The sequence below is a fragment of the Lepus europaeus genome, chromosome 2 (genome assembly GCF_033115175.1).
Source record: "Lepus europaeus isolate LE1 chromosome 2, mLepTim1.pri, whole genome shotgun sequence".
In the NCBI taxonomy this organism is placed as follows: domain Eukaryota; kingdom Metazoa; phylum Chordata; class Mammalia; order Lagomorpha; family Leporidae; genus Lepus; species Lepus europaeus.
This window is the reverse complement of record NC_084828.1, coordinates 70,959,154-70,982,392: the sequence shown is the minus strand read 5'-3', so window position 1 is coordinate 70,982,392 and position 23,239 is coordinate 70,959,154. Positions and strand designations below refer to the sequence as shown.

The 23,239-nt window shown below is 37.9% G+C and overlaps 1 protein-coding gene across 2 annotated transcripts in view; it reads left to right on the top strand.

Moving 5' to 3' along the window:
- ZBTB20 (zinc finger and BTB domain containing 20) overlaps positions 1–23,239 on the top strand; it is an 891,896-nt gene that overhangs the window by 338,761 nt on the left and 529,896 nt on the right. The window lies entirely within an intron of this gene.

Here is a 23,239-nt window from a genome sequence, read left to right as displayed (position 1 = left end):
AAGTGAGGGTAGGAGTATCTTGTAATGTCTATGAAATTGTGTCCCAGATGAAAAAAGAATTAGTAAATGGAATTGAAAACAAAGGGACTGGAAATAGGCCTGCAATCAATCTAGCATGGTATCTCCACAAACCAGGGACTTTTTTTTATATAAGAAATTCAGGGCAGATATCACAGCCCTATCATGACAGCACGGCCTTTTCTTCCTCCCCTTCTATTAAATCTACATTTTGAAGGTGGATGGTGCTGACTCATAAATTAAATTGGAGTAATACATACAGTGTATATATATTTCTGTCACTTTGTCTCAAATTAAACACGAACCTTCTCCCCTGACAAGATGATAGAAAAGTTAATTGCTCGCCCTGGCTTTAAATTGGAATTTGAATTTGCAAAATGCTAAAGGTTTATGAGATCTAAATCATGAGGAGCTTAAATTACATTCCTGTGATAAAATATTAATAAATCAATTAAAACATAAGCCGAGTATAATATTACTTTTTTTTTGTTGGAACCTTGAACACAATAATTCATTAGGGTGTAGTGCAGTAACAATTATTGTATCTTTTTTTAATTTTCTTTTTATTAGTTTTTTTTTGATAAATACATCATCAGACAACATTCTGCATGGTAGATTATCATTATCCCAACGCAGCATCCTGAAATTCTGTTGTACCCTAAACACAAGCTCACAGCCTGAATTATCTGCTGTTACTTATCCTTGTTAGCATCAGCTGCCTCTTTTTACTGAAGGGGGCTTTTCCTCTTGGGAACATCTGTTAGATGCCAGCTCTGCCATTTTGTGGTTTCTGAATCCCTCCTCTAAAAATGGGCATAATCACAATAATGCTACCTTGGTACTGCACGAGGATCAAATTAGGTGATGGATGTGGCAGTCCCATATAGGTGGTAAAGCATCACCGAATGTTTCTTATCATTATGGTAGATTGGGGGGTTTGTATCTCCAGAAGGGCTCTTGGATGTCACTTATAATCAGTCCCTTCATCTTAAATGCGAACAATCTGAAGTTCATCGAGGTTAAGCCACTTGTCTAGGGCCACACAGTTAGATAGTGAAACTGCTGAAACTAAAATCAGGATTACTAAATCCCAGCCCAGAGAGTTTTGCATTCTGTACCCTAACACTTCTCCAAAAAAGAATGCCAGAAAGATAACAATGGGCCTGATATGTTATTTACTCTGTCCACGTTGTTTTCCCAGTCAAGCCTTTTTTTTTTTTTTTTTTTTTTTTTTTGTCTGATTCAACTTTGGCTCCTTCAGGGATGATTTTCTAAGGGGACTGGGGGCACAAACACTCATTCCCACAGCTGTCAGAAAGGGGTTCATTTAGTTAAGGAGCTGCTGCCTTCTCCTGCTGCTCTCCAAATGAAGACTCAGCAGTGAGTCTTCTCTCCTACGGGATCTGGAAGAAACCTCAGAGGAGGGAAGACAGTGGCCTTTCTTTCTAAACACTTCTCTCCTGGAATGATGGATGAAGATTCCCCACCACCAATCAATTTTATCTCCTTTTCTTTTTTTTTTTTTTTTTTTTTTTTTTTGACAGGCAGAGTGGATAGTGAAAGAGACAGAGAAAGGTCTTCCTTTGCCGTTGGTTCACCCTCCAATGGCCGCTGCGGCCGGCGCATCGTGCCGATCCGAAGCCAGGAGCCAGGTGCTTCTCCTGGTCTCCCATGCGGGTGCAGGGCCCAAGGACTTGGGCCATCCTCCACTGCCTTCCCAGGCCATAGCAGAGAGCTGGCCTAGAAGAGGGGCAACCGGGATAGAATCCGGCGCCCCAACCGGGACTAGAACCCAATGTGCCGGTGCCGCAAGGCGGAGGATTAGCCTGTTAAGCCATGGCGCCAGCCTCTCCTTTTTTTACTTCCTGCTGTCTGACCCTGGTCTTCAGATGGTTTTCCTGCGCTCCCCATTCCCCTACCTCAACCAACCATGACTCAGGAATCTCTGGAAGTTGTTTATTATTATTATTATTTTAAAAATAAAAGGAACCATCTCTATAACACTAAGTATATTTTTTCCATATAATACTTGAAAATGAATAGGTGTCTTTTTTTTTCTTCTGATGCTGGGGATATTTCTAGATCAACAGGGTATCAGTAGATCAGAGAATAAGAGATTGAGTTATAATTCTCTTCAAAAGGAATGTGATATCCGGCAAGTTCTCATCATTTCCTCTTTGTTTTCCTTTCTTGCCAGTAGCAATAACAAGGTCAATCTATACAAGTATTTTAAAGACCTCCATTAAAAGATGATGAAATGTTTGCAAATGACAAATAGCTATATAAACACTACATAATCTGTGATCTTCTTGGCATGAATACAGGCAAAGTAGAACCTGTAACATCCATAATCTTTACTCAGTGGTGGTGCGGCTTTTATAGCCCATCCAGTGCACTGTGGCCAGGGAAAATATAACTTCTGTCTTGAAGGTTTAAGATTAGGGTATATTATTCTAGAAGAGAATAAAAGAAGTTAATTAAGATAAAAAGAAGTTAACTGAAATAGAAAAGCTGTTGGAACTATAAGGTTAGTCAAACAAATGAACAAAAAGCAGATTTAAGGATCCTATGGTGACATTTAGAAAAAAAGTGAAATGATTCATTGAATAGAAAAGCTATTGATCAAGGCACACCAGTATATCTGTGGTGAAGTGTCATAAACCTTTAGTTAAGAACATAGAAATAAGCAAAATAGGCTTTTGAAGAAGGCAAGTTTAATTTGATGAAATCCAAGAAACCTCACATATTAGATATCCCTTCAGGATATCTTTGATTTTACAATCCATGTATTGAGCCCATACTATGTACCAGATGTTAATGAAGATATGATCTAGGGTTTTCATATGATAATGCTTATAAATTCCATTTTACAAATGAGGAAGCAGGCTGATTTCAAAACTGCTTTGTGTTTCCATTACTCTATGTGATCGTTCACAACAGATTCAAGGCACAAAAAAAAAATCATGCAACCGACAGGCAAAAGTTCAGAACTATCTAAATATACTGGAGAAGAGGAGGCAAGAAGAGAGAAAATGTTCTTCCTAGAGGGCAAGGACAACTGAAATAGAAATTCAGAGCTTTAGCTAATCAACTAGATTTCCACCTTACTATTTAAAGGAAAACTGTTTAAACAGGTACCTGGAAAATTGACTTACACAGAGCATCTCATGTTCTTATTAGTCTCACATTATTACAAAAAATATTGGGCACTGTAGTAGCTAATTTTAGACATTAAAGTAACTGAAATATAACCTTACAGCTTACATAAAAATAATTTTACAGATACTAATTGGAGTACCCCAATTTCTTTCCAATATCTACCATAATTCTTGTCCATCTATAATTATGCTTTATTTTATGAAGTCATATGAAAGTATAAGTTTTAGTCTAGCATTTTAAAAATGCCCAATGGACATGCAGATATGCTTATGAAGGGTGTTATGGTCAATGAATGTGAGTTCCGTAGTTGACATCTTACAATCCAGCTTGAGGGACAGGGATGGCCAAGCACTTTATTTGCAGAAGAGCTGAAGAGCAGCTAGTAAGTGGAGTGTCTATTTTTACCAGTTAAAAGAAATAGATGAAAAAGTAATGGCAATTCTGTCCAATATCTTCCTGTACAACAAACAAAAAAATGAAATGCATAAAAATTATTTTTCTTTAGAATCAGGTACAAACTCAGATCAAACCATGGAGTCTTAGGAAATTTAAACCAAATCAAGGTATGTTGAGCGTGTACTGCACATATGCAGTATGTAGAATCTCCAAGAGTAGATGGAATAACCTCTGTTACCATGACTGGCATGCTTCAGAAAAGTCTGAGGCCATTGGTGGTCTGTGGAAGGAGCGCTGGGCCTCACTGTATCACAGTGGATAACAGAGGAGCTGGCAGGGAATGAGGAACAACCACAGCCTGACACATGCAGCAGCAGAATGGGAGGGAGGTAAGGGGGGGAGAAGCTGCAGCAGCTTTTGCTGCTGTTGATCATGTTCAGGAAAAGAAAAAGATATGTTAGATTATGACCCATAAAATGTACAGCATATACAACTTAATGCAAGTCTTTTTGAACTCTCACTGACCCAACTGAGGAAGGTAGGACCCTGAGAACCCTGAGCAAAGACACATCCTGTGAGCAGTGTGCACAGTTGAATTGGTGAGATAGGGTAAAATATTCTGGCAAATACAGACCCAAAATGAAACTCCCTAGATTCCTCAATTAACTCTGTCAATCTCTTCTTCAGCAAACATCAGATGGAATTAATTCATTAAAAAATGAGAAATGAGCAGCAAGTAACCTGCAATGGATGGAGGCTTAGATAATTATAAAACATAAGTAGGCCGGCGCTGCAGCTCAATAGGCTAATCCTCCACCTGCGGCGCCGGCACACCGAGTTCTAGTCCCAGTCAGGGCGCCGGATTCTGTCCCGGTTGCGCCTCTTCCAGGCCAGCTCTCTGCTGTGGCCAGGGAGTGCAGTGGAGGATGGCCCAAGTGCTTGGGCCCTGCACCCCATGGGAGACCAGGAGAAGCATCTGCTCCTGGCTTCGGATCAGCGTGGTGCGCCGGCTGCAGCGCGCCGGCCGCGGCAGCCATTGGAGGGTGAACCAACGGCAAAGGAAGACCTTTCTGTCTGACTCTCTCTCTCACTGTCCACTCTGCCTGTCAAAAAAAAAAATAAAATAACAAAAATGCAGATCAGGATATTTGACAGAAGAAATATACCAAAAGATAATATATATTTTCCATAGCAGGAAACACATAGAAGAAACTGGAGCTTCTTTAAAATGAAAGGCTATAGTTTAGATATGTGGGATCAAAGAGGTGGTAAGACAACAAAGGAGAGCTAAAACTGACTGCAAGATAACAAGAAAGAAATGGAAGGGGAAAATAAAACCATTATAGAACTCAAAGCCATGTTAGAAACAAACAATAGGAAGTTGGAGGACAACTTGTAACAATATCACCATAACTATGAATGAGAGAAATCAAAGACAATACAAATTTAAAAGTAGTTTTTTGATCATGTGAGAAAGTGATCATATGATTGGCAACTCATATCTCAGACAAAAACATTGTCTTCTTAATGAAGAAGAATTCCTGAAAATTGATGAGAAAATAGACCAAAAAGTTGTTAAGCTGTAAGAGATCCTACAGAACTTACAGAAAGTAAACACATATGAGTGTCCATTAAGATGTATTCAGAGGAAAATCTAGAACTTTAAACACGACTGACTGGAAAAATAATTATGAGCGTATTACCATTCATGTCAGAAGCTAGTTAAGAGAACAGAAAAACAACTCTGAAGAATAGAAGGAATTGATGAAAATAAAGTCAGAAACTAATGAATTAGAAAAATAAAATAGACACACTAGTAAACCAAAGAGTTGATTTTTTTCAAAAAGAACAATAACAAAATAAACCATCATCACGTGATTTAATTTCTAAATGAGAAAGCCAACAAAGGCACAAAATTAGAACTACAGTGTGGAAATAACAGAGAAATGGAGGAAATTAAAATTACTACTTCATACATAAATTTGAAAAACTTGGACAGAATGGATGAATTCCGGGTAAACATAAACTACCAAAGTAGATATAAGAGAAATAGGAAGAAATTTAGAAAATATCAGGGTTGACACTGGGGAAATAAATAAATAGTATGGGAATATGCTAAGTGTCATTCAACTGTGTAAGACACAAATTTGTTTCCTCTTACCTCTTTAATGCGTCCATCTTTAGCTTCTTTTTATTAGCAGTGAGTAGTCAAGAAAAGACTACTTCATCTTGTGTTTGTTCCTTTTTTCACCCGTGGACATCTCATTACTTTGTTTTACTGAGTTGTGTAGAGCTGCAGGGGTTTAGACAGGCTCTGGATCCCTGATTTCTTCTGCTTGTAAGCAAGGCTACTTGAGAGAGAAAGGGAGGAGGGCCAAGGAAAAGCACCCCGGTGGCTTGGTGGCTTGGTTTCCTGCTTCTCCGTGTTTATCCTATGCAGCATTTACAGCCATTGCTCAATAGCTTTGTTATTTGAATCTCTCAACTGAGGCATCTATTTATTTATTTTTAATAAAGATATTTTATTTATTTGACAGGCAGAGTTACAGAGAGGGAGAGACAGAGGAGAGGTCTTTCATCCTCTGGTTCACACCCCCAAATGACACAATGGCCAAAACCACGCCCATGGAAGCCAGAAGCCAAGTTTCTTCCTGGTCTACCATGTGGGTTCAGAGGTGCAAGCGCTTGACTCATCTACCACTGTTTTCCTGCGCTAAAATCAGAGAGCAGCCGAGACACAAACTGGCGCCCATATGGGATGCTGGCACTACAGGTGGAGGTTTAGCCCACTATGCCACAGTGCCAGCCCATTTACTTTTACTTTTTAAGACTTATTTATTTTGAAAGTCAGAGTCACAGAGAGAGAGGGAGAGAGGGTGAGACAGGGGGATCTTCCATCCCTGGTTCTCTCCTCAGATGACCACATCAGCCAGTGCCTAGCCAGGCCAAAGCCAGGATCCAGGAGCTTCAGCCAGGTCTCTCCCACATGTATGGCAAGGGCCCAAGAACTTGGGCCATCTTCCACTGCTTTCCCAGGTGCATTAGCAAAGAGCTGGATCAGAAGTGGAGCAGCTGGAACTTGGACCAGCACCCATATGGATGTGGTGTCACAGGCGTGGGCAGTGGCTTTACCTGCTACACCACAATTCCAGCCCCTCAGCTGAGACATTTAGGCTAGGTAAATGCATGATAGTTCACATTGTCTTCCCAGAAAAATGTGCTTATCCACACAATTATGAGGTCACCCAGTGTCCCCAAACCTCTGTCACCCACCTGGAGTTCTAGAGCCACCAACTAGATCATTTTAAGTCACTTCAGCTCTAATGATTTGCAGCCTCAGTGACTACACAGACCTCAGAAAGAACGATCAGCATTGCAAAAAGCAGAATGCCATGATTATAAATAGACTTTTAAAACCAGACCACTTTAGTTCAAATGTAAGTCCCTGTGTTTGCTTACTTCAGTATGTAAGCAAGTTACTTAGCCTCTCTGCTGTTTCCTCATCTGTAAAATGGAGAAAGTGATAGTTATTTTTTAAGGCTGTTGTGAAAATCCAATGAGAATATCCTTTCAAAGCTCTTAGAGGGTGCCTTGCACATAGTAAGCTCTCAATAAGTGTGAGCTGTCATGAATGTCTCTTAATAGGTTGTTTTTTTTTTTTTTTTTTTTAATTTTTGACAGGCAGAGTGGACAGTAGAGGGAGACAGAGAGAAAGGCCTTCCTTTTTGCCGTTGGTTCACCCTCCAATGGCCGCTGCGGTAGGCGCGCTGCGGCCAGCGCACCACGCCGTTCCGATGGCAGGAGCCAGGTGCTTATCCTGGTCTCCCATGGGGTGCAGGGCCCAAGGACTTGGGCCATCCTCCACTGCACTCCCTGGCCACAGCAGAGAGCTGGCCTGGAAGAGGGGCAACCGGGACAGGATCGGTGCCCCGACCGGGACTAGAACCCGGTGTGCCGGCGCCGCAAGGTGGAGGATTAGCCTGTTAAGCCACGGCGCCGGCCGTCTCTTAATAGTTTTGATGAAGTATCTTAACATATTTAGCCTGTCTTTAAGCTACTCATTGTGAAATATCCCTATTGGTATTTTGATACTGATGGAAATATTTCTTGTCTCCAGGTGAATTTATGATTGAGTCCATTGCTCTGCTATGAACAGTAGTTACTAGACTTTTTGCATGCAGGATGCATTGGGAGTGATCTTTTGAATTTAAGAGTTAACTGCTGCTTTAATTTGGGACTATTTATTAAGCATCTTGATCAATAGAGGAAGTGATTACATTAAACCAGGGGTTAACTCGATCCTAGTTAGGGAATTAATTTTTCATATTTTCCCCTGTTCCTATAACTCTGTTTATTATGTATCTGTATTCAATCTAAAACCTAAGGAAAACTACTTTCTTTGAAAAACACAATAAAATGGGAAATACAAAATTATGTCTTTGGTGGCATTTAAAGTTGGTAAATTCATAAATAAACTAGTAGCTTGATATTTCAGCATATACATATCAGTTTTCAATTAGGAAACAAAATATAAAATTAAATATATTCAATATATGTAGTTTTCTATACCTTTAATCCTCACTGGTACAAAGCATTTTGGCACAGAGGAAGAGTATTCAAGGTATAATTAAGTTTGAAAATACTGAACTAACTAATACAAAATCAATTATATCTTCATTTTATTAAGGTTTGTATGGAATAGAATAGAGTCACATGACATATTAAAAATTACCTTAGCTGTGTATGGAAGATAAAAGACAAAATTCTTATACTTAAAAGGAATGTTGATTTATATTGAATTTCAAAGAGAATGATTACATTATCCATGTTGCCTAGTTATCACAATTGTCTCTTGTGCTCTGACCTCAGTTTATTTTTTTTTAAAAACACACTGTGTTTTCCTGGGGAACCAGAGACTAACTCAATACTTATAACCTTTATATTTTTGTACATAAAATTTAATATTTTGAAAATGTATGAACACAACTACTTTCTCTACAGGTTTTATGTTGGGTTGGTGCCATCTGCAGTTGTCGAGCCAAGTGTTCTGCTGGGGCAGAATAATCAAATCAAAGTTAATGGGGTGACCATCTAAGCAGGGCTCTTTGTCATTAAGGTCCACTCTTGTGATAGTAGCACATTATCCTGCTGATTGGATTTGTGGGAAGGCATCCACCTGTGGCCCACATTGGCAGAGAGGAGACGTACTGCAGAGGCGGTCCTGGCGAAAGAGAATTCAGAAGTAACCATCCTAGGCAGCAGATTCTTTTGCTGGAAAGCCAAGGCTTGCAGGACAGCATAAGCAACATGAGTACATGGGTGATTCATACATTATTTGGTTGATTTACATCTCCAATTAAAGTAACCAAAGACAGAGGATTAGAAACTGTATCACTGGAGAGGAATGACTTGTCTTGAGCAGGAGCAAAGCAAGTGCATGTAGAGACACTGAGCCAGCTGGTCAGACAAGATTTAAGCACATGGAGCCCTTTACTTCCATCTCAGGAATCATTTTCTCTGTTTGGATGAGAGCTATTGTAAGAATTTCCATGTCTGTTGGGGGCACTGAGGTTCTCACAGACTATGGTAAACATGATTTGGCTCACACGCTCTCATAATCAGGCTGACTTGCACTGAAACAGAGAGTGCTCTATAGCAGTGCCAGGCCTCTAGCAGTACCAACTGTTAAATAATAAACAGGCCCTGTTTGTTGGCAGCCTCTTCCCCTCCTGCCAACATGGAGTGCCCATTTTCTGGGTTTACCTGCCCGCATGTGTTCAGACACTCAGAACAGAGTGTGCGTTGTGTGGGGTGGCGGTGGCATGGAGGCATCAGTCTACATCTAATCTGCTTAGTTTATTATTCTCCCAGGACCTCGGGTGAGCTAGCAAACATGCAGGGCTTGGGCAGCACGAACAATGGCTGTACTGTCATTCTAGATAATACTAAGGCTCTGCAGAGTGCATTGGCTAACTGGTTTTCTTTTGTTTATTTTCTCTTCATATTTTTCACTTCCTTTGAGTTAGTTTGGAGAGAATGGGCATTAGGAAGAAAAAGGATGTTTCTGCCAATCAGATGCTTTTCTTCCAGGAAGTTAGAAAGCAGTGGGGTTGGTTGTTTTATTTTACCAGCAAGATGTATATGGTTTATTCACATAGATAGTGAATGAGGCAATTGGTCAATCAAGAAGTACATACTGTAGGCCCACAGGGCAAACAGAACTCTGGGCTAGATACTAGAGGCTTAAAGTATACCTGTACTTTACTGTATTACTACACAACAAGTACTCAGGCAATGTCAGAGTTTGCCCTCAGATAGCAGGTACCAAATGAGTACAGTAGATTCCAGAACAGTACAATAAAGAGCCAAGCCAGAAAAATGCACACACATACATATAGACACACATATACATTCAAACATTAGTAGAAGAAGAGATTCCTAAAAATTCTCTATGTGGTCAGTGGAGGTTTTTTCCCGGGAAAGGGGGTCCCGGGAAAGGGGACTTTGATAATCTCTGTTATACTGCTTTATTAGACAAAGGAATTTCATATGTTTCACAGATGCAATGGTCAAAAATAGACTCTTAATTCCCATAAAACTTCTCCAACCCCACCTCCCCAGAGAAGCCCAGGATAAATAAGCTGTGCTACCAATCTCTAGGAGGATGCTTTTGGTTGATCAGTCAGTGTCAATGAGGCACATTCTAAGTAGGGGTAATCAGGGGCACGTGGTTGTAGGAGAAGGGAAACTATGACGCAAAAGAGACTAATTTTTCTCATAAACTATGAAGCAAAATGACTGATTTTTCTCATGAACTAATTCTACAGAGCATGTACTATCCCTGTCTTTCAAGTAATGACAATATCCCTCAAGTAAGTTTTTTCCAAGGTGATCGTTACAAAACATAGCTCTGTTAGAGGTATAATACATTTGTTTACAAAATTCAGTCACATTCCTTTATAATGATGGATCCCATATGAGGAAGTTCTTTGTTGACTGGGATACCAAAACAGTTTGCTTGAGTGAAATGTAACTTTTTTTTTTTTTTCAGATCACTAAGTATGCTTTCAACTGTGAGTTAATCATTTAGTTTCTTGGACTAGGATATTTATAGATCAAGAGTAAATATTTGAATTAAGAATTCTGGTGACGTCCCAGGGGGTATTTCAGAAACTAAGGATAGTAATCCGCTATTCAGCCTAATTTGCCCTGAGCTCATGCCTCAACAGTGTGTAATAGATACACTTGTGGTGGTGTCATTTTCCTTTTATGAGAAATGCAAGGCCCCATCTTCTTACTGTCTTTTAAGAAAGATTTAGCTAATTTATAGTGTCAAAAGTGGTTTTAGAAATTCAGGCATTGTTGAATTCACTCCAAACAGTTCAATAAAACCTACTAGTAAAATTCATAGGGAAACAATTATTTAAAAACTAACTTTGTCTAACAAAATAATGAATTCATATTTACAGTTACTCTCCTGTTGAATCCATATCTCATTGTCATTGATTTCTCAAAAGTTTTCATCCAATGAAACTAGTCCCAGATTATTTACCCTTCATCCAAGGATTTCCCCCCCCCCCATTTTTCCCTGTGCACTAGGCCCCTGTTAACCAGGAGGTCTCAGTACCCCACCAGGACACCCCCAAGATGGTCTCTATGAGAGCTGTCAGTTCTCCCCAGGCCAGTCTACTGGCAGTCAGCATCAGTGGCAAGCTCTTGATTTTTTACTATTTAGGCTGGTATGGGTGGAAAAGCAGATATGCAAAGTTGTTAGAATTGTGTTTAAATAAAGAATATATAAGCTTTAAGTGACAGCCTTAGGAACAAGCTCTTTTATGAATAAAGCTCATCAATGTGATGAGTTTTCTCAGCTGCTTGACTGTTTTGACTCTTGTATTCCAATGAGTTGTTTTGATTTCATACATTCACTCACACACATACACACACACAAACACAATGTAGGCATATGGAGATACACATGCAATACCATTATACACTCTGTACTGTGTGTGTCTGTAACATATATGTATATTATGTGTTTACCTATCTACCTATCAATAGAACTAGCAGTAGTAATTGTTTCCAGTGATTTAAATGTCAGAATCTATGAAAATAAGCATTAGCTTAATTTCTTTTGGTTGATTTTTGAGTACCTATTCATGCACCTCTGTTCCTGGAAGTCCTCAGTGTGCTTATGAGTCTCCACTAGACTCTTAGGTTTATCAGGGGTGGGGAACTTTTCTCTGCCAAGGTTATTTGGATATTTATAACATCATTTGTAGGCCATGCAAAATTACCAACTTAAAAATTGGCCTGCTGTAGGTTTATTGAATTTCAAGTTGTGTCAGCAGTTGCCAAATGATTTGGTGGCCTTCTATAGCCTGTGGGCCAGACCTTGCCCATCCCTGCTTTATATGATCAAGACATGTGCAATTGAGGGCCAGGAGAGCACAGTACCCATTACTTATTAGAAAAATGTTCACTGCCTAATTTGATGTTTTCCTTAATATGAGAATGATTTTGATATATTTAATAGAAAATACGTATATAGTTACAGTTGACTTTAGTTGTGAAAATGTGATTGCTAGAGCAGCACTTAAATAAAATGAATAGTACTGACCTACCTAGAAAAATTAATTATGAAATAATGGATTATAGATGCAGATAATAGTTTAGGGAACGTTGCTGGTTTAAATTCATCCTGAGATTTATTTATAAGTGGCACAATTAGAGTTTTCAAGACTATCACAACATTGACTTACTGACATGGGTTCATATAGAACTTGAGTCAGGGTGGTAGGGAGAAGAGGTGGGTAGTGAACTTACTGCTTCACATTTAAGTTCTACAGAATTTCATATTCATATTTGTGGAGTAAGAATTGTCTCTAGGGAAAGGGCATCACATCTTTTAACCAACATAATTTAACAAATTTGGGTTTTTGCATTAATCATACTTTATATCAGGTCAGGTAACAAAAATTGAATATACTTTTGCATTTAAGGTTGTTTTATTGTCTATATTGTCAATAAACTAAGTTTCTGCAAATACATTTCTGTTCTTGAAAATTCTACTTATTTATCAGATATTTGTTGATGACTACTATTTATTTAGCACTATTCCAGACACTTGGATGTCTGTTAGTGAAAAAGGTAAATAAATCATCTCATGTTAAAAAATTATCTAGGGGGGCCGGCACCATGGCTCACTTGGTTGATCCTCTGCCTGAGGCACTGGCATCCCATATGGGTGCGGGGTTTTAGTCCCGGTTGCTCCTCTTCCAGTCCAGCTCTCTGCTGTGGCCCGGGAAGGCAGTGGAGGATGCCCAAGTGCTTGGGCCCCTGCACCCGCATAGGAGACAAGGAGGAAGCACCTGGCTCCTGGCTTCGGATCAGCGTCGCTCCGACCATAGAAGCCATTTGGGGGGTGAACCAACGGAAGGGAGACCTTTCTCTCTGTCTTTCTCTTTCACTTTCTAACTCTATCTGTCAAATAAATAAATTTTTAAAAAATGATCTAGGTAAATAAATAAAATATGTTAAATTCTGATCATTCATTAATGGATGATTTGTAAAAGAATGCATTGATAAATTATATTTCATCACAATCAAAAACTTCTCTTTGGAAACATTATTAGGAGGATAAAAAATAAGTCACAAGTCTGTATTTTCAAGAAATATATCTGAATTGTACCTAGATAATATAAAGAACTTTAAAAACTCAGTAACAAGCTATGTCTTTTAAATGGGCAGATTTGGCCAGGAACTACAACAGAAAAGATATGATGATTGTTTATATGCACTTAAAGGATGCTCTCCATCATTAGGCATTAGGGAAATATAATTTAGAAGCAAGAAATTCTACCACACACCTATTATAGTGGCTGAAATTAAAAAGAATCATAACACTAAGTATTGATTATGATTTGGAGAAACTAGAACTCCCATTCACTTTTTTTAATAGAAAACACAATGGTTCAACCAAATTAGAAACAATCTGAAGTTCCTTAAAAATTTAAACATACTTCTGCTATATAATCCAGGTTTTTCACTCCTACATATTGATGCAAAAGAAATAAAAACATAGGTTCTCATAGAGACTTTTATACAGATGTTCATAGCAGTTTTATTTGTATCATCTAGAAATTATAAACAACCTAAAGTCTATCAAGTGGTAAATGAATCAACAAATTGTTGTGTATCTGTACAATAGAGTACAATGCAATAATGAATAGAGTGAATTATGGGTACATGTCACAACATAACTGTATCTCAGAATTAAAATACTGACCGAAAAAAGGGGGAAAACAGCTACATACTACAGGATCCTACTTATATAAAATCCTACTTATATAAAAAGGACATGTAAGCTAATGTATGGTGATGGGATATAAGGAAACTTTTGGAGGTGATGAATAATTATATTATCTTGATTATGGGAGTGGTTTCATGTCAAAACATGAAATTATACACTTTTAATTTATGTGATTTATCATTGTGAATTATACCTCAACAAAGCTGTTTCTTTAAAAAATAGGGCAGGAGAGAAGGAAATTATATGTTGTGTTTAGAAAGTTATATGTTTGTTTAGAAATACTTTATAAGCATCTCCATTATTTGCCAAAAGTATCACCCCATACAGTTTTACATCAGCAGATAGCACTATTCCCCTGTATCTGGGGGATACAATCCAAGACTCCCTGTGGGTGCTTAAAATCACAGATAATAGGATTATATATTATGTTTTTCCTATATCTGTAGTCTCATGAGAAAATTTCATTTGTAATAGGCACAATAAGATATTAACACTACAGAACAATTATAACATGTTCTAATAAAAGTTTTGTGAATGTCATCTCTGTCTTTTAAATATATCTTATTATACCGCACTCACCCTTCTTGTGATGATGTGAGATGGTACATTGGCTATGTAGTGAGATGAAGTGAGGCGGGTGACACAGGTATTGTAACATAATATTAAGTTGCTGTCTATGTCTCTGTAAATCCCTTGGAAACAGTTCTAAATAATGTGGTGAAATCTAACATGGTTCCACTCTATTCTACCCAGTATATGAATCAATCCTTTATCTACTGGTTCTATGCTATATATGCTACCCACCTATTAGTTGCTTAGCTTTCTCATTTGCCATATTAAATGTTTTGTTATCACAGTGTTTGGAATCGAATCACACTCAGTAAAGAATGTAGTTTAAAGCTCATGAATTATTTGTTTCTAAAATTTTCCATTTAATATTTTTGGACTACAGTTGACCACAGAAAACTGTGGAAAAGGGAAAACCATTGTTTGGCAAAAACAGTGGTACAAGGTAGAGTAAATAGATGTTTTAGAACCATCAACTTATTCAGAGCTATCCATTTGCTGGCTTGAAACATCGGACAGTTTTACCAGTTTTTTAGGTGGTTTTATATTCTGTAAAATAGACAAAATATAATTTAGTCATGGGGATTAAGACAGTATACCGGCCGGCGCCACGGCTCAATAGGCTAATCCTCCACCTGTGGTGCGGGCACCCCGGGGTCTAGTCCCGGTTGGGGCGCCGGATTCTATCCCGGTTGCCCCTCTTCCGGGCCAGCTCTCTGCTGTGGCCAGGGAGTGCAGTGGAGGATGGCCCAAGTGCTTGGGCCCTGCACCCCATGGGAGACCAGGAGAAGCACCTGGCTCCTGCCTTCGGATCAGCGCGGTGCACCTGCCGCAGTGCTCCGTCCGCGGCGGCCATTGGAGGGTGAACCAACGGCAAAGGAATACCTTTCTCTCTGTCTCTCTCCCTCACTGTCCACTCTGCCTGTCAAAAAAAAAAAAAAAAGACAGTGTACCTAAAGTTCTTTCCTTCAAGTCTGGACACAAGAGGACATAGAATAAGTGTCTGCCTGCCTGGCATAACTTTAAGGTGTGTGAGAAGAATTCTGTATATATCTCATCTTTGGATGGTATTATTGCAGGAATTTCCCTACTTGGGGATATTTATTTCTTTTTTTTTCAAACTCTGGAATATGCTGTTTGAAAACACAAAAGGGTGAACATTCATTTATATGTTTTGATCACCATCTTCTGAATTAGTTGATTAAATCACTTTTCTCATTGTGCCAATGGACAAGGCAGTGACTTCAGCCATCCTTTAGGTCTCTGTAAGTGCCACTTATTCCAAGATGTGTTTCTTAAATTCTTTGGAATACATAAATCTGCCTGTTGTGTGCTTCCCTAGCTCTTCACTCTTCTTTCTTAGCTGTTAATGTCTTCCATGTTATGTCTGCCATCCAACTACAGTATACACTCCCTCAAGGCAGAGACAAGTTATGGCTTATTAACTAGTATGTCAAAAAGTACACAATGGAATACTATTCAGCCATAACAAAGAATGATACCCTGTTATTTCCAGCAAATTGGATGAAACTTGAAGATATCATGTTAAGTGACATAAGTAACACACAAATAACTGCATGTTGCCCCTCATATGTTGGAGATAAAATAAACTTCAGTTTGAACATAGAATATTGATTACTAGAGGCTGAGAGGAGTGGGAGGGACAGAGGGAGTTTGGCTTTAAAAAAGTAGAGGAAGTTGATGTGGTTTATATATTGTGACAAATATAAGATGTTAATAATAAGTGGAGTTGTTGTGGGGTATATGTGAGCCCTTTATACAATTTTTACTTTGTAAATTCAGAACTTTTCTGAAATGAAAAGTTTTTAAATAGCTAATATATATCCTATAACTATGATATGTGAGGCCCTATCTTAAATATTTCATGAGTTACCTCATCACATCTCTAACAAGGTGGTACAACCCTTCTCTGTATTTTATAGGGGAAGAAACAGATTGTACCACTTTCTGCCTACTTACACAACATAATGAAATCTTCCTACTGTTTTTTTATTTGATTGTCACTACTTGAGTGAGATTTTGTCTACTACATTCTTTTTTTAAAAAAATAGGTAATTAGTACAGGTTATAATACTAATCCATGGGAGACACTTTACTAATTTGCTAGGCACCAGGAATTATTCCATACACTGAGAATACACTGATGAACAATTGTGAAAGGCAGCTTCTAGGATGGCATCCAACGATTCCACACAGGTACCCTCAGCATCCATATATAATTCCCACTTCATTAGTTTTAGCTATGCCTAGTGACTTGTTTGTAACTAAGGACAAAATGTGATGGGATTTCACTTACAAGATAAAGTTAAGAAGACTGACTTTCATCTTGGGTATCTCTCTGACTGCCTCACCTGGATTTCTGTCCCTGGAGAAAGCCAAATAGCAGTCATGAGGCAAACCTACAGATGTGTGTGCATGACAAGACACCAAGGCTACCAACAACCATCTGAGTGAATTTGGAGGTGGATCCCCACACTGTAGCTCAGACTACAGATGAGACCACAACCTTTACTGTGAGTTTGAGTGCAATCTCATAAGAGAATTTGATTCTGAGATATCCAGCAATACTGCAACCACAGAAACTAAGAGATAAAAAAAAGTTCATTTTTTATATTTATTTTATTATTTTTTACCTAGAAACCTTTTAAAGATATACAAACTTCATGTATTTCATATATAAAAATTTAGGAATATAGTGATTCTTCCCACCCTACCCTCCCTCCCTCGCACACCCCTATGCTTCTTCCTCCTCTCTCCCTTATTCCCATTCTTATTTTTTACAAAGATCTGTTTTAAATTAATTTTATACACATAAGATTAGCCCTACACCAAAAATTCAACAAATAGTATGAAGAAAAAAAAATGTTCCTCCACAGTTGAGACAAGTGCCATTCAAAATCATTGCATCTCCAAGTATCAATTTCACTTCTACAAATTACCTTTTAGGTACTCTGTTAGGTAGCACAGATCAGGGGAAATTTATGGTATTTGACTTTTGGGAACTGGCTTAATTCAATAAGTGTAATGGTTTCCAGTTACATCCATTTTGTTGCAAATGACAGGATTTCAATTTTTTTCACTGCTGTGTAGTGTTCTATGGTGTACATATATCATAATTTCTTTATCCATTCTTTGATTGATGGACATCTGGGTTGATTTCATGTCTTAGCTTTTGTGAATTGAGCTGCTATAAACATGGGGGTTCAGATAACTCTTTCATATGTTGATTTCATTTCCTTTGGGTAAATTCCCAGGAGTGGGATGGCTAGGTCGTATGGTAGGTCTATATTCAGATTTCTCCATACCATCTTCCACAGTGGTTGCACCAGTTTACATTCTCACCAACAGTGGATTAGTGTACCTTTTTCCGCACATCCTCACCAGCATTTGTTGTTTGTTGATTTCTGTGTGCAAGCCAAACTAACTGGGGTGAAGTGAAACCTCATTGTGGTTTTGATTTGCATTTCTCTGATGGCTAGTGAACCTGAGCATTTTTTCAGTGTGTTTGTTGGCCATCTGAATTTCTTCTTTTGAAAAATGACTGTTCAAGTCCTTTATCCATTTTGTGACCAGATTGTTTTGTAGTTGTTAAGTTTCTTGAGCTCTTTGCAGATTCTGGATATTAATCTTTTATCAGTTGCATAGTATGCAAATAATTGCTTCCATTCTGATGGTTACCTCTTCATTTTGCTGAGTGTTTATTTTTCAGTGAAGAAACTTCTCAAGTTGATAAAATCCCATTTGTCAATTTTGGCTTCTTTTCCAAGAAGTCTTTGCCTGTGACAGTGTCTTGCAGGATTTCCCCAGTGCTCTCTAGCAAATTGATGGTATCGAGTTATAGATTTAGGTCTTTGATCCATTTTGAATGGATTTTTGTGTAAGGTGTAAGGTAGGGATCTTGCTTTGAATTTCTCTATGGAGAGATCCAGTTTTCTCAGCACCATTTGTTGAAGAGACTGTCCTTGCTCCAGGAATTGATTTTTAACTCCTTTGTCCAAGCTAGTAGGTTTGGGGGTAACAGATAACTAATATAACAATACATCTAAGAGCCTCACCCTCTTGTAATATGCATTCTGCTAGAAACAGTACACATAAAACATGATCCTTTGGATTGCTTAAATAACATTATACTGGCCGGCGCCGTGGCTTAACAGGCTAATCCTCCACCTTGCGGCGCTGGCACACCGGGTTCTAGTCCCGGTCAGGGCACCGGATTCTGTCCCCGTTGCCCCTCTTCCAGGCCAGCTCTCTGCTATGGCCCAGGAAGGCAGTGGAGGATGGCCCAAGTCCTTGGGCCCTGCACCCGCATAGGAGACCAGGAGAAGCACCTGACTCCTGGCTTCGCATCAGCGAGATGCACCGGCCTCAGCGGCCATTGGAGGGTGAACCCACAGCAAAAGGAAGACCTTTCTCTCTGTCTCTCTCTCTCTCACTATCCACTCTGCCTGTCAAAAAATAAAAATAAAAAAAAAATAACATTATACTAACTTCTGCTTTTCAATATAGTGAATTAATCAGATCCAATTTCTTTTACAGAATGCTACCAAATCCAAGAGGAAAAAAAACTCATGTAGTATTTTTACTATAATTTATTAAAATATAAAAATCAAATTTTAGATAAGCCTTGGTCTTTCTTAGGTTCAGACTGTGTTAAAACTTCTAATTATCCTTTTTCTGTTTATTAGTGGCTCATTCATTCATTCATGCCCCTCTCCCCAATTATCTCCAAGTTTATAGCAACTTTACTGCAAGTCTTTTAAGTGCAGTGAGAAGTCTCAGTGGATCATTGTCTACCTTTCTCTACAAACTCAATAGTGAGAATTAGTGAGAAGAATTGAGTTTACCTGGTTGAATTTGTTCCATAAAATAAAGTGATAATTGAACTCTAGAGGAAATGTATTAATACCAGTACTTTTTTTTGTTGTTATCAGGTAGTGCACCTCTTTCAAACTCAATGTCTTAAAGTACATTTTTAAAAAGTTAAATGTCATCTAGACTAGTTGAACATCAATACACACTGTAAGTTGTAACAGAAATGTCTTTATATGAGTGATTCTCTAGCTCACTGGAAAATTTAAAATTGCCCCTCCGATACCAGTATTTGAAACTAAAGGGCTGATACTTGCTCTACTAATTCTGAACAATGTGTTGCAATTGCTGTGCATTGTGAAATACTAGTGTGAACTGGCATGTTATAAAATTAAATTGTATTGTATAGTTCATTGTATTGTTCCGTCAGATTTTGATATCCTTGCTTTAAATAATTCATGGGAAGAAATGATCACTTCATAATGCCACAAACTCACAGCAGGCAAAACTAATTTTACACAATATGAAAACAGATTTTATTTATTTAAAAGGAATATTAAAAAACACAACAACAACTTTTTTGACACCAGCTGCTGGGAAATAAATAGACTACTTTATGACAAAAAAAATCTTAATCTATAAAAGCTGTTCCTGGGAGACCAAATTGAGAATTATAAAGATACATTTAAATGCAATGGTCAATTCTATAAACCTTATTTTGAGAAAAAAGAACTCTCCCATCTTGCTTACTCTCTGGGGGAATAAAGCAGTAATGGAAGAAAATTAGCTTTATAAACACCTTCCTGACACCTCTAACATGTAATGATAAGGAAGAGGCAAGCTTTAGGGTCACTTCACGGAACTGCCCCCCTAAATAAATCTAAACAGCGTTTATAGGTAAACAGGAAGTAGTGTCCTTCAGTACAAACTAGAAGTTACTGCTTGGCTTTCTCCAAACCAGACCTTCACTGAAAGTGGAAAAGAATATTTTGGAGTGACCACAATGATTTTTCCTTCACTTTGGCTTTAAGAGTAGATTGAGAAAATAAGGCGAAAATATAATACTGTCTTCTTTGAAAGAGTTTATTAGGTAGGCATTTTTAAATAGACACCATTCATTTTTATCCCAAGAAGAAGAAATGCAAAGTTTTGAATGTTATAATAACTCCATAACTGACTCAACCAAATGTTGCCTTCACACCAAGAACAGGACCAATATCATGGGTGAGTCAGAGCTGAATGTCAGGAGCATGAGCATCCAGCATCTAGGCAGGCTGTGGCCCTGTTCCCTGAGGTTAGAGAAGAAAACAAGTGTGGAGAAGGGCAGGGATTGAAGCTAGGGAGTTTAGAGATGGACAAAAAAGAGAAATAAAAGAATGAAGTTCAAAAGAATGTTATTTTAGCACCAAAGCAATAACATTCTGTTGTTAATATAAATGTTGTTTATTGAATTTTTACTTTTAAAAAAAGATGTTTAGCTTAAAAACTCTTACTGACAGTGGAAATGTAAATCTGAAGCTAGGAGACTGACTCAGTCGCAGAAATTTATTATTATCTCTGATAACAGCTGAATTCCAGTCTTGTCTGTGTACAGTAAAAGGGGGCAGATTTGTGTATCAAGACTTCATAGGCACCACTGAAAGAGCTTGTCTCTGATTTTTTTTAAAAAACCTTCCTCTGTGAGGGGTTTTGAGTCAGGATTTAGAAATTCATTTTGGATTTGATAAATTGCAAATCTGAGATACCTAAGATTGGTGCTATTATTCTTTAATTTTTTGAGATATAAAACACTATGTAATTGAATGCTAATATGTTCAATGATTGGTAGTAAACTATTTGATGAGAATGGGTTTTCAGTAGCTTTCTGCATTTCCTAGGGGAAACAGCATATACAGAGATAGTGGACTCCCTTTATCCTTAACATGTCAGTGAAGTGTAATATATACATAGCAAGGGTTTTTTGGGAATAATAGAAAGAACATTGAAGTTCCAAAATACAAAAATCTAAGTTCGAAGTCTGGCTGAATTCCAGTTACTCGTTGTTGACCTTGTGTACTCATTTTAAGTTTTCTGTACTTTCTTTTTCAAATTAAATCTATTAAATATAGTTTGCAATATCTATGAAAAAGAATTCTTGTCATTTATTGAGATAATAGGAAAGGTCTTAAGGAAGTTTAGATTGCTAAAATAAGAAAATTGATTTAATATAATTATGAATATCATGTAAATTCTATTTCTCAAAAGCAACATTGTTGCACTTAAGGAGAAACTGGTATGTATGTAATATAAGATGTGTCACAATATTTATACTGACTGTTTTGCTGTAACACAACAAGAGTTATAATGCAAACATTAACCAAAGCAAAGCTGCTGTAGTAAGGTTATTATCACACAACCTGAGTTACATTATGATTTTTCAGTGAATCAGTATATATGTGCCAGAGTATTTTCTTATATATAAATATATCATTTAAGTATTTTTAGAACTATTTACTTGGGAGGCAGTCAGAGGGAGAGGGAGCAAGAGAGACTATGCTCTTATCTGCAGGTTCACTTCCCAAATGCCTACAACAGGGGCCTGCCTTGTGACTTTGTGGGTAAGGCCTACTACCTGCAATACCGGCATCCCATATGGGTGCTGGTTTGTGTCACAGCAGTTCTGCTTCTGATCTGCTTCACGGTAGTTGCCTGGGAAAAGCAGCAGAAGATGGCTCAAATGCCTGGGTCTCTGCACACCTGTGGGAGACCCAGAGAAAGCTACTGGCTTCTCACCTCAGCCTAGATCTGCCCTGGCTGATGCAACTACTGGGAGAGTGAACCAAAATACTAAAGATACCTCTCTCTTTCTCTCTTTCCCTCTCTCTCTTTCTCTCTCTTTATCTCTCTCTCTCTCTCTCTCTCTCTCTCTCTCTCTCTCTCTTCCTTTCTGTAACTCTTTCAAATAAATACATAAATCTCAAAAAAAAAAAAAAAATGCCTGCCACATCTTATGGCTGGGTCAGGTTGAAGCTGGGATTCAGGAGTTCAATCCAATTCTCTCATATGAATGGCAGAAGCCCAATTATCTGAGCCTCCACCACTGCCTTCCAGAATCCGCATTAGCAGGAAGCTAGAGTCAGGTAACTCAAGTACTCTGATGTGGGATGTGAGAGTCTTACTGGCTTCTTAACCACTAGGCTAAACGTCAACTGATACATTATTTTAGCATGATAGTGAAAAATCAAATAAATAAATCCAAACATCTCAAATTTCTATTTTAGTTTTTTTTTTATTTTTCTAAGATTTTTTTATCCTTTAGAATACAAAATTCATATTCTTTTTACTGTAATCTTAGCTTTACTTCACCATGAAGCTTCACTTCATAATGGAAAAGTGAGCAGAGAGAATGAGAGTTAAACAGCATTTGAGCAGAATTATTTAAATGCTAAGTTATGGTTATGAAATTGTGCATGTCCTGAAATAAGTGTAGTCATATTTTCAACTTCTCAGACCATTCTGTAAGTTAATCATCAAACAGTATATTGTCTTAAAATATGCATCAGCCTTTAAATAGGAACCAAGATTGGTCACAACTACGTGGGAGAGGGAGGAGGTTCATTGAATGCACAAATTTTGTACTAAGATTTGAAACATCATACCTGTACCTGCAATTAAGGACATTTAACTAAACATTGATGTTGACTTTGAGCATAGTGAATCAGGAAAAAAAAAGATAATGTTTCATAACAGTCAGGAATAGAATGATGTCATTTTTATTTATAGAATAATGTGTTATGCTTAGTTATAAAATGTCAAGGGTTTTGCCATTAGTGAATTTTGGGTGGCTGTCCCTTTGCTCCCTTTTGAAATTTACTTTAAGCAGATTGTCATACTCTTTGAAGCCATATATTTATCTAAAGCGTTATGCCTTCATTAGATAGATCTGGAGATGAACAGGAAGTCACTACATTAAACCAT